This window comes from Rhinoderma darwinii (genome assembly GCF_050947455.1).
Source record: "Rhinoderma darwinii isolate aRhiDar2 chromosome 2 unlocalized genomic scaffold, aRhiDar2.hap1 SUPER_2_unloc_55, whole genome shotgun sequence".
NCBI classification, from domain to species: domain Eukaryota; kingdom Metazoa; phylum Chordata; class Amphibia; order Anura; family Rhinodermatidae; genus Rhinoderma; species Rhinoderma darwinii.
Genome location: NW_027461724.1, coordinates 903,752 through 918,476, shown reverse-complemented (window position 1 = coordinate 918,476; position 14,725 = coordinate 903,752). Strand labels below are relative to the sequence as shown.

The 14,725-nt window shown below is 40.0% G+C and overlaps 2 non-coding genes and 1 pseudogene across 2 annotated transcripts; all 3 read right to left on the bottom strand.

The window, feature by feature from the left end:
* Window positions 1–384: 384 nt before the first annotated feature.
* On the bottom strand, window positions 385–572 carry LOC142679643 (U2 spliceosomal RNA). Its single transcript, XR_012852843.1, has one exon. It is a non-coding gene; the product is annotated as a U2 spliceosomal RNA (small nuclear RNA).
* A 6,558-nt stretch (window positions 573–7,130) lies between these two features.
* LOC142679715 (U2 spliceosomal RNA) lies at window positions 7,131–7,301 on the bottom strand (annotated as a pseudogene).
* A 6,346-nt stretch (window positions 7,302–13,647) lies between these two features.
* Window positions 13,648–13,832, bottom strand: LOC142679600 (U2 spliceosomal RNA). Its single transcript, XR_012852823.1, has one exon. It is a non-coding gene; the product is annotated as a U2 spliceosomal RNA (small nuclear RNA).
* Between the last annotated feature and the right edge of the window lie 893 nt (window positions 13,833–14,725).

Sequence of the window (14,725 nt, the reverse complement as noted above, 5' to 3'; positions counted from 1 at the left end):
AACATGTTATTTACGCTGCATAGTAAACGGCGTAAATTTATAACGTGAAAATTAATGCTGGAATAGCTGCTTATTTTCAATTCTCTCCTAAAATAAAGTTAATAAAAGTTAATCAATATATTATAAGCATCTAAAAATGGTACAATTACAAAATACAACTCGTCCCACAAAAAACAAGCCCTTATACGGCTATGTAGACGGAATACAAAAAGAGTTACGACTCTTGGAATGCAACCGTGAAAAAACAAAAAAGAATCCTTGGTCATTAACGTGCAAAATGGCCCGGTCATTAAGGGGTTAAAAGGGGAGATCCCATCCGAAAGACAAAAACAATGGCAAACACAAAAAGCACTTTTGGAATCTGATTTTAGTAAACACATAAGGAAAGGGTGCACCGGTCCTGGAAATACTGCAATACCAGGTCAATGCGTGGAGTGGACAGAACAAGCTCTATTTCCATCTCCCTGTTCTAAAAATCCATTTAATATATGGTCCCCAGATAGGGGACGTATCAGATATTAAACTGATAAGAACAGATTTTTTTGAGTTGACTACCCCAACAAAGGAGGTAACCGTTTATTTAAAATTTTGAACAAATTTACAATAAATCAATACATTTCAACAAAAATTTACATAAATTTACAATCATGGTTTTTTAATACAGATAAATACAAATTGTCAAATAAAAACAATTTATAAAAGGGCACTTGGTGGCATCATATTATGGAACTCCATTCACTTAAAAACCATTTTCTACATAAAACAGGAGAGAGTTTTTTATCTAAAAGAAAATATTTGTACATTTCATTAAGACAAATGGCTAAAACATCTTCCACAGCTAAAACTTCACGCTTAAATAATAAAATGTTTCTGGCCGCCCACAGAGCTGCTTTTACGCAGTTGGTGATCTTCCATGCCATCATTTTTCGAGTCTGTGTTGGGCATTCCAGGCATCCATATAAAACGCCATCACTTGTGTATCTCCGAAGTCCTGTAATCTTCTGTACCAAGGGGAGGATTCTTGTCCATATCAATTTCGCGTAAAAACATTCCCAGAATAGGTGGTAGACTGTCTCGTCATCTCTACATCCTCCCCTTGGACACGCAGCCGAGTTGGTCAGTCCCCTTCGATGCTGGAATGCCCGGCATGGAAGACACTCGTGGGCACAGCTCCAGGCCAGATCTTTCTGTGGGTTAAAAAGATATTTAGCGCTCACCATCTTCCATATTTCTTTACATTTTTGTTCATTAAAATTACTGATGGGAGCTACTAAAACATTTTCTTTTATCTTTTTTAAAATTCCTTTACTATTTTTTACTTCGTTAATATTTTTGTCTTTTAAGTTAAAAAGGTTTACAATTTTTTCTAAAATCTTATACTGGCCAGAAAGGTTAAAAGCATACGGGGAGCTTAAAACCGTGGAGAACCAACCGTTCCTCCTCATAAAATAACCTGTGTTAAAACGTATAAAATATGACCAGTAATGTTCCTTAAAAACTGCATTAAGACATAAAGTAAAAAAATTTATTAAAAGGAATGCTTTTATATCGGGGAAATCTTTCCCCCCCATTGGTTTGGGTAATATTACCTTCTCTCTCCTGAGCTTTTCCATCCTGGAGTTCCATAAAAATGTGAAACATGCTTTAATTATTTTTTTCAATAAAATCTCAGGGGGAGGGAATACCATACTTAAATATAATAAAATAGGTAAAATCACCATTTTTGTAATTAAAACCTTTCCCTCCATTGTTAGCTTTCTCATGTTCCACATGCAAATTTTCTGATTGACTTTTTGTGCCACCAAGTCCCAACTGGTAAAACCATTATTTGACTCATTGAAGGAGACTCCTAAAATTTGTACAGACTCTGACACAGGGACTGGAATGTCCATTAAAACCATTTTGCCGATATTTAAGATGTTACTTTTATTAAAATTGACTAAAAAACCGGAGGAGCAACAGAATTGGTAAATCTGTTTAAAAGATTTCTGTAATGACAGGGTGTCCCTGCAAAGGACCGCGACATCGTCCATGTACCCCACCACTTTAGCCTCTAGTCCCCCCCCGCCCGGCAGGGGGACTCCGCTTATCTGCTTATCCTTTCTTAACCTGCAGAGTAGAGGCTCGATCGCACAAATAAAAAGTAGTGGGGACAAGGGACACCCCTGCTTCACTCCGGAATTTAAAAGGACATCCTGTGTCTTAAAACCCTTTACTAAAATTTTTCTAGTACAATTTTCATAAAAGGCCTTCAGAGACTGTAAAAAACCTTCCGGTATACCCATTTTTTCTAAAACCTTAAAAAGATAAAAATGTGACACTCTATCGAAGGCTTTCTCGAAATCTATAGATAAAATTGCCATTTTACCTCCTCTCTCTTTCGTGTCACTGATCACATCTTTTAAAAGGTTTAAATTATCCCATATACTCCTCCCGGGTATCCCACAGACCTGATTGGAGTGTATGATCTGGCCTATCACTGCTTTTAATCTGTTCGCACATATCTTCGCCATTACTTTGTAGTCAGAGTTTAGCAAAGTGATAGGCCTCCAATTTTTAATGTCTGTTTTGTCCCCCTTTTTGTAAAGCAGGGACACCTCGCCTTTCTTCCAGGACCCCGGGAGGGCTTTTGTTCTAAAAACTTGGGTAAAAAGGGGGTGGAGATCCTCTTTTAAAATACCATAAAATATAACATAGAATTCTATAGGTATACCGTCAGGGCCAGGGACTTTACCTGTTTTAAAACTCTTCGTAGTTTCTAAAATCTCCTGTTCCGTAATATCCTGTAATAAAAACACTTGGGAAGCAGGATCTAAAACAGCATCCACCTCCTTCAATGAGTCGTTCATAAAATCAACATCAACATGTTTTGTATTAAAAAGATCCGCATAAAAACCGTGCACCTTTTTTAAAATGTTTTGGGTATTTGTTTCCCCATCTATCTCATTTAACAGGGTATGCTTATCATTTATTTTCTTGAAGAAGTACCTGGAACAGGTCTCATTTTCTTCAAGATGTTTTACCTTAGAGCGAAAGATTATCTCCTTTCCCCTCTGCTCCAGGCACTGGGAGATTTCTTTTTTAATTTCGGTGATCTCTTTCTCCACATGCATACCCTGTTCTCTGAACTTGTATTGGGTCTGCAGACGGGTATTTAAATTAGCATAAAATTCAAATTTTTCTTTTGCTTTCTTCATCCCAGCTTTAATAAAAAAATCTCTTATCTTTATTTTCATTTTTTCCCACCAGGAAACAATTAGCATATTGGGATGTCTTACCCGTCTGCAGCCCTTATAAAAGGTGATAAAATCGGATAAAATTTGCGGATCCTCTAAAAGGGATACGTTTAATTTCCAGGCTTTCTTCGGAGTTCTCCTTTGATCGTTCAAATTAACTTTAAAATATAAAAGTTTATGGTCAGAAAACACGTTAGAATTAAGATCACATTTAAAAGGCAGTATTTGATAAGAGCAAAAAATAAAATCAATCCTGGAGCTGCAGTTTACATTGCTCCAGGTGACGCCGTCCTCTTCAGGTAGATCCCTATTGCATTTTTTAAAAACATCAGTAAGTTTAAAATCCACTGTAATATCTTTTAAAATAGACGGGGTTTTATCATAATTTCGACTTACTGAATTAGAGAACCGGCGTTCCCCCTTTAAAATACAATTAAAATCACCAGCTAAAATAAGTGGTTCTGAATCATTGATAAAAAGGGGTAAAATTTCTAGCATTTTTGCTCTTTCCTTCTTGTCTGTAGAACCATAAAAGTTTAAAAACTGCCATCTAACACCGTTTATAAAAGCTTTGACCATTAAAATTCTGCCTGGTAAAATTTCATAAAAACGATCAATTAAAACGTTCCCTTTGAATAAAATGGCGACACCTGCGGCTTTGGATTCATTAGACCCGGACCACACTGAAGGTCCGAGTCTCCAGTCTTCCTCATATTTTTTATAATTCATGCGGTGAGGTATGCAGCATTCCTGTAGGAAAAACACTGAGGCGGTAAAAACAGAAAGGTAGTTAAAAAGGGCAGCTCTTCTTGTCTGTGAGTGCACGCTTCTTACATTAAAGGAAAGACCACATAACTCAGCCATGAGGAAAAGGGAGAGAGACAGTCTATTTTTATCTTACCCGAGGAGGCCTTAGCAGTCCTCCGCGTCGCCAGACACCCCACTCGAGCTCTCATCATCATCTTTCCTCGAGTCAAATGTGCGCATCGATGAGGTTTGAGAGGAAGTCCCGTCACTCAGCTGACCCCCCTCACCTAAGGCACTTCTTGAAAATGGGTCCCAGACGGACTCAACGGGTAAGATTTGGCAATCTTTGGCAGCGCCCTCCCCTTCTATAGGGGCAGGAATCGCGCTTCCGGACGTCTCAGGGACCACGCTTACCTCGGAGGCAGCTGTCCCTATATCCCCCAACTGTCTAGAAGGGGGGGGGACCTTTAGCTGTCGCTTCCGGGGGCACGTCAACTGGTTTCCCTGCCTTCAACCTGGCAGGTACTCCCATCGGCACCCCCGCTGCCACCTCCGAGTACGCCCTACGTCTCTTAGTGAGCGCTGCCGCTCCGCCCGGGACCTCTGCCTCAGGTACAGGCTGACCCAGCATCTCTTGCAGGCCAGTAGGATCAGCTTCATCCGAACTACCCTGTGCCCCAGTCTCCTGGGGGGGCTCTTTCGTCCGCTGATCACTGGCTCTGCGTTTTTGTCGCCTCTGCTCTTTAGGGTCACCTGTTTGGGGGGGTCTGCTGGAGGTATCCATATCGTCTTGCTCGCCTCCTTGGGGTTCCTCTCCTTGTACAGGGGTGATCTGGCCTGCGGGCCGCTCGGGACGCCTTGGCCGGTCCTCGGGTTGTTCCAACTCTTTAGATCTGTGGGGACAAGTAGCATAGAGGTGACCAACTCGGCTGCAAAAACGGCACCTTTTCCCCAGAGGGCAAGTTTTGGTCTCGTGCTCAGAGCTGCCGCAGTTCCTACAGGTGCTGTCGCAAGACTCCTTGGTGTGACCGTACTTTTGGCACTTCCTACAGAATGGAGGCATCCCTGAAAAATAAAAGTCTCCGGCCATATCACCTATTTTAAAACGTGCTGGCGGCAACATTATCCCTCCTGTAAAATTGGCATCTTTATAACATGTTACATTGAATCTCCACTTTGAGGTCCATACACCAACCTCATTCATGACTTTGCCAATACATTTCACAGTTTTAAAATAAGGGAATAAAAAGGACATCACTTCTTTTAAGTCGGCAAAAGGGCAGTACATCTTTATAACTATCATTTTAGTGATGTCCATAACGTGCTCATAAAAATCAACACCGTCCAGTCTCGGGTCATTTTTTACCGTATAAGCCGCCAGCAGATCTCGGAATACTCCATTCTGTATGAAAGTAACATCGTATGTCCTCCTTCTTGGGTAATCCTGCACCGCCAAAATTTCTCGCTTCTGGATGTTGAAGATACCAACAAGTACGGTCTCCACCACAAATTTTAAGCCGCAGGTCGTCGCCTTCTCCTCCGATAGAACTACACGAATCGTGTTTTTAATCCGGGCATAAGCCGGTATCTCACATGGATCCTCGTCCATGGTGAGTATGGTATTGTTACGCTACTCCGTAGTAGGCGCAACTCCCCTTTTCGGCCGAAACCTACACGGGGGTATATGGATCGCAACCCGTTGCTCAGGACTAAGCCTCTCTCCCAAATAGCAGCACGGGGGTGAAGTCCAGGCGAACCTGGACGATCCCCCGAGGCCGAGAGAGAGGGTACCTGAGCACCTCCTAACCAAGACCAGGCAGCACTGACTACAAGTAACCAGCACTACACTTGATCTTAGCCAAAAGGCCGAGAAGCGATAACCCGAACGGGCCGCGCGTTGACCGAGCCTGCCCAATACTGCTGTTCACCCCTTGCAGCGATTCAGCCTACTCCTAGGCAATTCCATGGGGCCCTGCAGGCTCACACACACTCACAGCTACTAAGCGGGAGGTGAATAAAGGCCGGAGAGGAAGCAAGACAGGATTTGCTTCTTTTGCTTGCACCACAATGCAGTGCTGAAAGAGGAGGAATCGACATAAAAACGCCTTCCTGGCAACGCCCAAATGCCCTCCTGCCGTGCAAACACTGGCAGCAGCAGCAGCAGCAGCAGCAGTAAGTGCATGCCCACTGCCACCCCTTCTCCTTTCACACCTTGTATCAGCTTTAATCCAGTCCAGTGCTGCCTGCTGAGCAGCACTGACCAACACTGCCTGGGCCCAGGCTTTTATCTCTGAGGCCCCATTATGATGTCAGAAAGCTGGCTCTGGCTCCTGAGGTCTCCACTATGACACGTGCAAAGTTCTGTCTGAACTTTATATAAGACGGTGCGGCTCAGTCAGTCACTCAGTGTTGCCTGAGAGGGCAACACTGCAACAGCCGGCCCCCAGGCTGTCTTTTTTTTGCACAGCTAGTTGCCTCCAGGAGGCCACAAGAGGGAGACAAGGGACTGCAAAATGGAAAATAGGCATCCACCAACTTTACAGACAACTTGTTCTCCTTGCTCCTACAACCTCCATCCTTGCACAGTTTGTTATTCTTCCAGGTAACATAGTAACAAATCCAAATTGCTGCTCTCTTTGTAGGCAAGCAAGGGTTTGTTGCAACTGCAATTCTTACTTCTTCTTGAAATGTAGGGACCACAGTACATTCCATCACATCCATCTAGTGTACACAGGTAGGTCCATTGTGACGGGTGGGCGGGCGGGCTGGCTGCTTTAATGGCTGTTTGCTGTTCCCCTACTCCACTCCACTATTTGACTCTGGTGCTGCATCAATCAGTGGCTGGCTCAGGTGCAGCTCTTTAACCTACCTAGGAGGGAGGGCGGAGAGAAGACAAGGAAGGTGAATGAGCTGTTCCAATGTGAAATGCCGGAAACACAGAAACACAGACGACACAAAACAAGAGGTGGCAATGTATTAATTAATTGCATTTAATAAATTAGCTCATTATCACACATGACTGTACAAATGCATTGTCCAACAGGTGTTGAAATAATGGGATTAAAAGGGGAGATCCCATCCGAAAGACAAAAACAATGGCAAACACAAAAAGCACTTTTGGAATCTGATTTTAGTAAACACATAAGGAAAGGGTGCACCGGTCCTGGAAATACTGCAATACCAGGTCAATGCGTGGAGTGGACAGAGCAAGCTCTATTTCCATCTCCCTGTTCTAAAAATCCATTTAATATATGGTCCCCAGATAGGGGACGTATCAGATATTAAACTGATAAGAATAGATTTTTTTTTTTTTTTTTTTTTTTTTTTTTTGTTTCTTTTTTTTCTTTTTTTTTCTTTTTTTTTTTTTTTTTTTTTACTCAGATCACAAGTCTCAAAACTTAAAATCACCATCTTTTTCTCTTCACAGATCTCAAGACTCACATCATCATCGTAAAAGGTAAGTATATTTATACATTATTTCCCCCTAAATATCTATTCTACACTCCCATTACAGAATTCCATTTCTTTTGCTTCCATTTTTCTTCTGCTTTCTCTATTCCTAGTTCTTTCTTTTCTTTCCAAAAATAGATAAATAAATAATTTAGGCTTAGACGTATGCAATCATCAACAGTTAAAGCATCCCTTTTAAATAGTAAAATATTCCTGGACCTCCATAGCGCCATTTTAACTGATGCTAAGATCAGCCAAACTATTTGAAACTCATTTTCCCCGATTCCAATTCCATAAAATATCAAGTTAAAATTAAAATAGTTAACTTTACTCACCATGCTCACCAACTTACTTATCTTTTTCCACACTTTTTGTGCAAAATCACAATTCCAGAAAACATGCATTGTGGTTTTATCATCAATACAACCACTTCTAGGACATTGGCTATTCCGATTCAGTCGTCTTTTATATTGGAAATCCTTTGTTGGTAAACAATCCTTTATCATACACCATAATAGATCTTTGTGATCATTAGACAAACAAAGATGGTTAACACATTTCCAAATGTTTTTAACTACCTGGGGAGTAAACCGTTCAATCGGGCTGCAAATGGTTCTACCCTCTAAGACTTTTAATATTTTTTTATGATTAATAAGAACCTCTTTTCCTTCTTCTGCCAGATTGAACTCTCTTATAATTTTCTCTAAGATTAAATAGTACTCTGGAGGCAACCACCTATATGGTCTCTTTAGATCTATATTGATCCATTTATACTTCCTTATGAAAAAACCAAAATTATATATTACAAAGGCTCTCAACTTTGATTCAGGTCCACATAGGATACTAATACACTGTGATAAATACTTACAAAATAAAAACTGTCTAAGATCAGGGAAACCCTTACCACCATTTCCTTTCGATTTATATAACTCTACTCTCCTTACTCTCTCCATTTTTGAACCCCAAAAGAAATTAAAACATACCTTAATAATTCTTTTCATCATAATGTTTGAGGGCATAAAAACAGCAGATACATATAAAATCAGAGGCAATAGAACTTGTTTAATCACTAAGATTTTCCCTTCCATTGATAGGCACCTTAGTTTCCAAAAATCCACCTTCTTTTTAACCCTTTCCAAGAGAGATTCCCAATTTTTTATACTTCCACAGTTTTGTGAGAAATGAATACCTAGAATTTTCATATCTACTACACTTAATAATTTACATTCCCTTTCCAACTTAAGATTCCCTATCAATAAAACCCCTGATTTTTCCCAGTTTATTTTAAAACCAGATGCACCATTAAACCATTCAACTACTCGTAATACCCTATTAAACCCTCTCAAACTTCTAACTAAAACCGTAATGTCATCCATATATGCCACAATTTTAACTCGCTCATTTTTATTCCCTGGTATAAAAACACCATCAATAACTTTATCCCTTCTTATTGCACATAAAAGTGGTTCCACGGCACAAATAAAGAGTATTGGCGACAAAGGACACCCTTGCTTCACTCCACAATTCATTTTAACCTTTTCCGATAAAAAGCCATTCACTGAAATTTTACTGAAACAACTAGAATATAAACTCTTAATACACTTAATAAACATATCAGGACAACCAAGCTTTTTTAAAACCTGAAATAAAAACAAATGGGAAATTCTATCATATGCTTTTTCGAAATCTAATGAGATCAATGCCAAATCCTGATCACGATCTTTAAAATCCCATAATACATCTCTAATCAAGAGTAATGAATCTGTAATTTTTCTCCCTGGCACAGCACATGTCTGATCCTCCTCAATTACCGATGAAATTACTTTTTTCAAACGATTAGCAAATAATTTTGCATAAATTTTATAATCCATGTTTAGTAACGTTATAGGCCTCCAATTCTTTATCATTTCTTTATCCCCTTTCTTAAAAAGTAAAACAATTAACCCTTCAGACCATGATATTGGCATTTTAAAAGAGGATAGCACCCTAAAAATGATATCACAAAAATCCACACCCACCAACTTCCAAAAGACCCTATAGAACTCTATCGGTAAACCATCCAAACCAGGTGTTTTCCCATTTGAAAAGCTATTAACTGTATTATAAATTTCATTTTCAGTAAAATCTTCAGATAAAAGACCTATTTCTTCTTTATTAAAATTTTTATCTAGTTGACTGATAAAGTGGTCCCTTAAAGAACCATCACTCTTTTTTTCAGAAAATAAGTTATCATAAAACTCATGTGCCTTTTTCAATTTACCTTCCAAAACCACCTCTCCCTCCAACTTGTCAATATAATCTCTCTTATTGATGATTTTTTTAAAGAAGAACTTTGAGCATTTTTCATCACATTCCAAAATTTTTACTCTCGAATTAAATATGATTTCCCTTCCTTTTTCATACAAACTTCTATTAATTTGGCTTTTAATGCCTTCAATCTCATCATCCATCATTACACCACTCTTTTTCAAGACATAAAAACACTGGAGTTTCGTATTTAGAGATTCATATAATTCCACTCTCTCTCTCGCCTTTCTTTTACTAATACGAATGAAAAATGTTTTGATCTGAGATTTTGCGAACTCCCACCATTCAAAAACATCCTTAAAACTGCTTTTCCTACACTGCAACTTTTTATAGAATGAACCAAATTCCGATTTTACGTTCTCATCTTCTAATAGTTTTGTATTCAATTTCCAATGTGAAGATTTTTTGCTTTCCATTCTCTCACATTCTAACGTACATTTGATCAATCTATGATCGGAAAAACAGTTAAAATCAGTTTTAAAAGATAACCCTTTAAAATGCTCTGATACAAAAAAATAGTCTATTCTAGACCTAGAGTTTTTCCTACTCCATGTAAATTCATCTTCTTTCTTTTTGCCACATATTTCCCACATATCTTTTAAATTACTTGATGAGAGAATTCCTTTTAGGCATGATACTGAACCATCTTTCTTATTTTCCAGATGGCAGTTAAAGTCTCCTCCAATTATAATAGGGTCCGAACCTGTAAGGAACAACTGCAGAATTTCAAAGAGCTGGATTCTCTTACTCTTCTCTGTGTATCCATACACACAGAAACATTTGATTTTTTTATTAGTCTTCTTCACTTCTATCATCATTATCCTCCCCGGATAAATCTCTTGAATTTTCTCCACTTTCCACTCCTTACTACATAAAAAACCTACTCCATCGCTCTTTTGCTCATTACCTCCTGAAAAAAAGGCTTTTCCTTTCCAATATTTTTTATAGAACTCATAACACATACTTTTCTCTATATTACATTCTTGTAAAAAAATGAAATCATAAGCTTCATTATTAAAAAAGTCATATAAAGCAACTCTCTTTTTTGAATTTTTTAACCCCTGAACATTCAGGGAAGCTATACTGATCATCTTTTAATGACAATTCCAGGGCTATCTCCCCCGCCCTCATCAGTGGTAGAAGGATACTCGTTTATCCTCAAAGCCTCCGAACTAACAGAGCTTAAGGGTGACACGACTTCCAAAATTTCTATCACTCTTCTTTTTTCACCACTAATATTTCCACGTTTCGCCTCTGCTTCATCATCTAAACATCTTTTCAAATTACCTAATGTCGTTTCCATTACCTCTTCAGTAAGGCCCTCCTCTTCCACAGGACTATCTGAAGGGGTTTCCCTCACTACAGTGATACCTTCTGTTTGTCCAGATCCCCCAGCTTCAGATCCCTGGGTTACCACTACTTCAGGTATTTTTTCCACTTTTTCTTTTACTTTTTTCTTTTCCTCTTTTTCCTTCCTAATTTCTTTTTTCTCTTGCCTCTTTTCTTTTCCCTCTCGTCTCTTCTCCTTTCTCTCCTTCTCCTTCCTCTCTTTCTCCGTAGACTCTCTTTCCTCCTCCTGAACCTCCTCCTGAACCTCCTCCATTACCTCTTCAACTTGCTGTGGTTCAGGTATTTCTTCCATACGTTTTGGACAATCTGCCTCTTGATGAATACTCATCGGGCAGTCCATACAGCGTTTACAGTTATCATCACTGTGGCCGTATTTCTTGCAACTTCTGCAATAGGGAGGCATCCCTGAAAAAAATAAATATCCTCTACTACGATTTATAAACACCACAGGCGGGGGCCTACAGACTCCTCCTTCTTCCTGTGGATCTTTTTTAAACGTAGCATAATATACTCGCTTTCCATTCCACACTCCGAAATCCGTCATCCCATGTTGCTTTAGGGAGAGTTTTTCACAAAAATTCCAGAGGTATGATTCCACCTCTTGGTCCGTTATAAATGGACTATACATTTGTATGGTTAACAATTTTGCCTGAAATTGAAACAATGGGGCAATTTTTATCCCCTTAAAAACATCTCGCCCCTTATTAGCTTCATAAAGGGTGTATGCCTTTTCGCATAATGCATTTGTTTCCAAAGTCACATCATAAATTCCCCTAGAGAAGAAGGTTTGTATACAAAAGAAGTTCTTCTTCTCCAATTCCATAACCGGTATTAGTATTTTGTCATAAAGGTACCTTAGATTTTTTTCTTGTCGGACTTCTGGGGACACGAAGAACCGAATAGTATCCTTTAAGCCATACTTATCATCAAAGAAGTCAGGCCGATTATCCTGAAATCCTCGCCATTCTCCTGGTGTTCTCCTTCCATAAGCCATATTCCAACGAATTTCTTCTTCCTCCACAGCACGAAAAAAAGCCCTTGAAAAGAGCTCGATCGCCTCCTGATTCCAATGGAAAACACGAAATCCACACGTCCAGCGAAAGAATCCCTCCACGAATAGGTTCCAGATCCTCCAAAGAAAAAGGCACACCAGCTTTCAGCCACCCCTCAATAGCAGCAGTTCGGTCCGAAAACCGAAAAGGCCGAGCAGGTAGGTTTCCACCAGTGCACCTTGCCCTCTGACTTCAACCCACTACAGATCGAAGCCAAAAGGCCGAGAAGCGATAACCCGAACGGGCCGCGCGTTGACCGAGCCTGCCCAATACTGCTGTTCACCCCTTGCAGCGATTCAGCCTACTCCTAGGCAATTCCATGGGGCCCTGCAGGCTCACACACACTCACAGCTACTAAGCGGGAGGTGAATAAAGGCCGGAGAGGAAGCAAGACAGGATTTGCTTCTTTTGCTTGCACCACAATGCAGTGCTGAAAGAGGAGGAATCGACATAAAAACGCCTTCCTGGCAACGCCCAAATGCCCTCCTGCCGTGCAAACACTGGCAGCAGCAGCAGCAGCAGCAGCAGCAGTAAGTGCATGCCCACTGCCACCCCTTCTCCTTTCACACCTTGTATCAGCTTTAATCCAGTCCTGTGCTGCCTGCTGAGCAGCACTGACCAACACTGCCTGGGCCCAGGCTTTTATCTCTGAGGCCCCATTATGATGTCAGAAAGCTGGCTCTGGCTCCTGAGGTCTCCACTATGACACGTGCAAAGTTCCGTCTGAACTTTATATAAGACGGTGCGGCTCAGTCAGTCACTCAGTGTTGCCTGAGAGGGCAACACTGCAACAGCCGGCCCCCAGGCTGTCTTTTTTTTGCACAGCTAGTTGCCTCCAGGAGGCCACAAGAGGGAGACAAGGGACTGCAAAATGGAAAATAGGCATCCACCAACTTTACAGACAACTTGTTCTCCTTGCTCCTACAACCTCCATCCTTGCACAGTTTGTTATTCTTCCAGGTAACATAGTAACAAATCCAAATTGCTGCTCTCTTTGTAGGCAAGCAAGGGTTTGTTGCAACTGCAATTCTTACTTCTTCTTGAAATGTAGGGACCACAGTACATTCCATCACATCCATCTAGTGTACACAGGTAGGTCCATTGTGACGGGTGGGCGGGCGGGCTGGCTGCTTTAATGGCTGTTTGCTGTTCCCCTACTCCACTCCACTATTTGACTCTGGTGCTGCATCAATCAGTGGCTGGCTCAGGTGCAGCTCTTTAACCTACCTAGGAGGGAGGGCGGAGAGAAGACAAGGAAGGTGAATGAGCTGTTCCAATGTGAAATGCCGGAAACACAGAAACACAGACGACACAAAACAAGAGGTGGCAATGTATTAATTAATTGCATTTAATAAATTAGCTCATTATCACACATGACTGTACAAATGCATTGTCCAACAGGTGTTGAAATAATGGGATTAAAAGGGGAGATCCCATCCGAAAGACAAAAACAATGGCAAACACAAAAAGCACTTTTGGAATCTGATTTTAGTAAACACATAAGGAAAGGGTGCACCGATCCTGGAAATACTGCAATACCAGGTCAATGCGTGGAGTGGACAGAGCAAGCTCTATTTCCATCTCCCTGTTCTAAAAATCCATTTAATATATGGTCCCCAGATAGGGGACGTATCAGATATTAAACTGATAAGAACAGATTTTTTTTTTGTTTTGGCTGTACCACAAGGATACAAAACCGTTTATTCAAATTTCAAAAGATTTTACATACAGGTGCAAGACATTTACAATATAGAATTCCAATCATTAAAATGCCATTTTACATATGCAGAAGCGTCCTTTTGTTTATCAAGTAAAAGATATAAAAACATTTCACTTAAAATCATCCCAATTACATTATCCACCGATAAAATATCCTTTTTAAAAAGTAAAATGTTCCGTGCCTTCCAAAGAGCTGCCTTCACACAGTTTATGATCCTCCATGCCGTCCATCTGTCTGGAAAGGAAACACAGTCTATTTGTCCATATAATATGACGTAATAGTTCAAAGTCTTTATTGCCGTGATTGTTTTTAGTAGCGGTAAAATCTTCTTCCAAACGTCCTTCGCAAAATCGCAAGTCCATAAAAGATGAAAAACAGTTTCCTCGTTGTGGCATCCCTCTCTTGGGCAATTGGCTGTAGATGACAAATGCCTTCTGTGTTGGAAGGAACGGCATGGCAGGCAACTGTGGACGCAGCTCCAGGCTAGGTCTTTCTGGGAATTAAAAAGATAAAAAGAATTCAGCATTTTCCATATATTCTTACATTGTATCTCATTAAAATTCCCAATAAAACAAACCTCAGTGGATTTTGAAATAAATTTTGTTAAAACTTTGCCATTCATTAAGACATCTGTTTTTACCTTAGTGAGATTAAAAAGGATAACAATTTTCTCTAAAATCTCATAAATATCTGGCATGTTAAAACTGTAGGGATGTTTAAGATCAGTTTGAAACCACCCAAAACGCCTCATGAAATTTCCCAAATTATATCTCAAGAAGAATGACCAATAGTTTTCTTTAAAAAAATTCTTAAAACATAATGAAAAGAACTTAGTGTATAAGAAAACTCTAAAATCAGTAAAA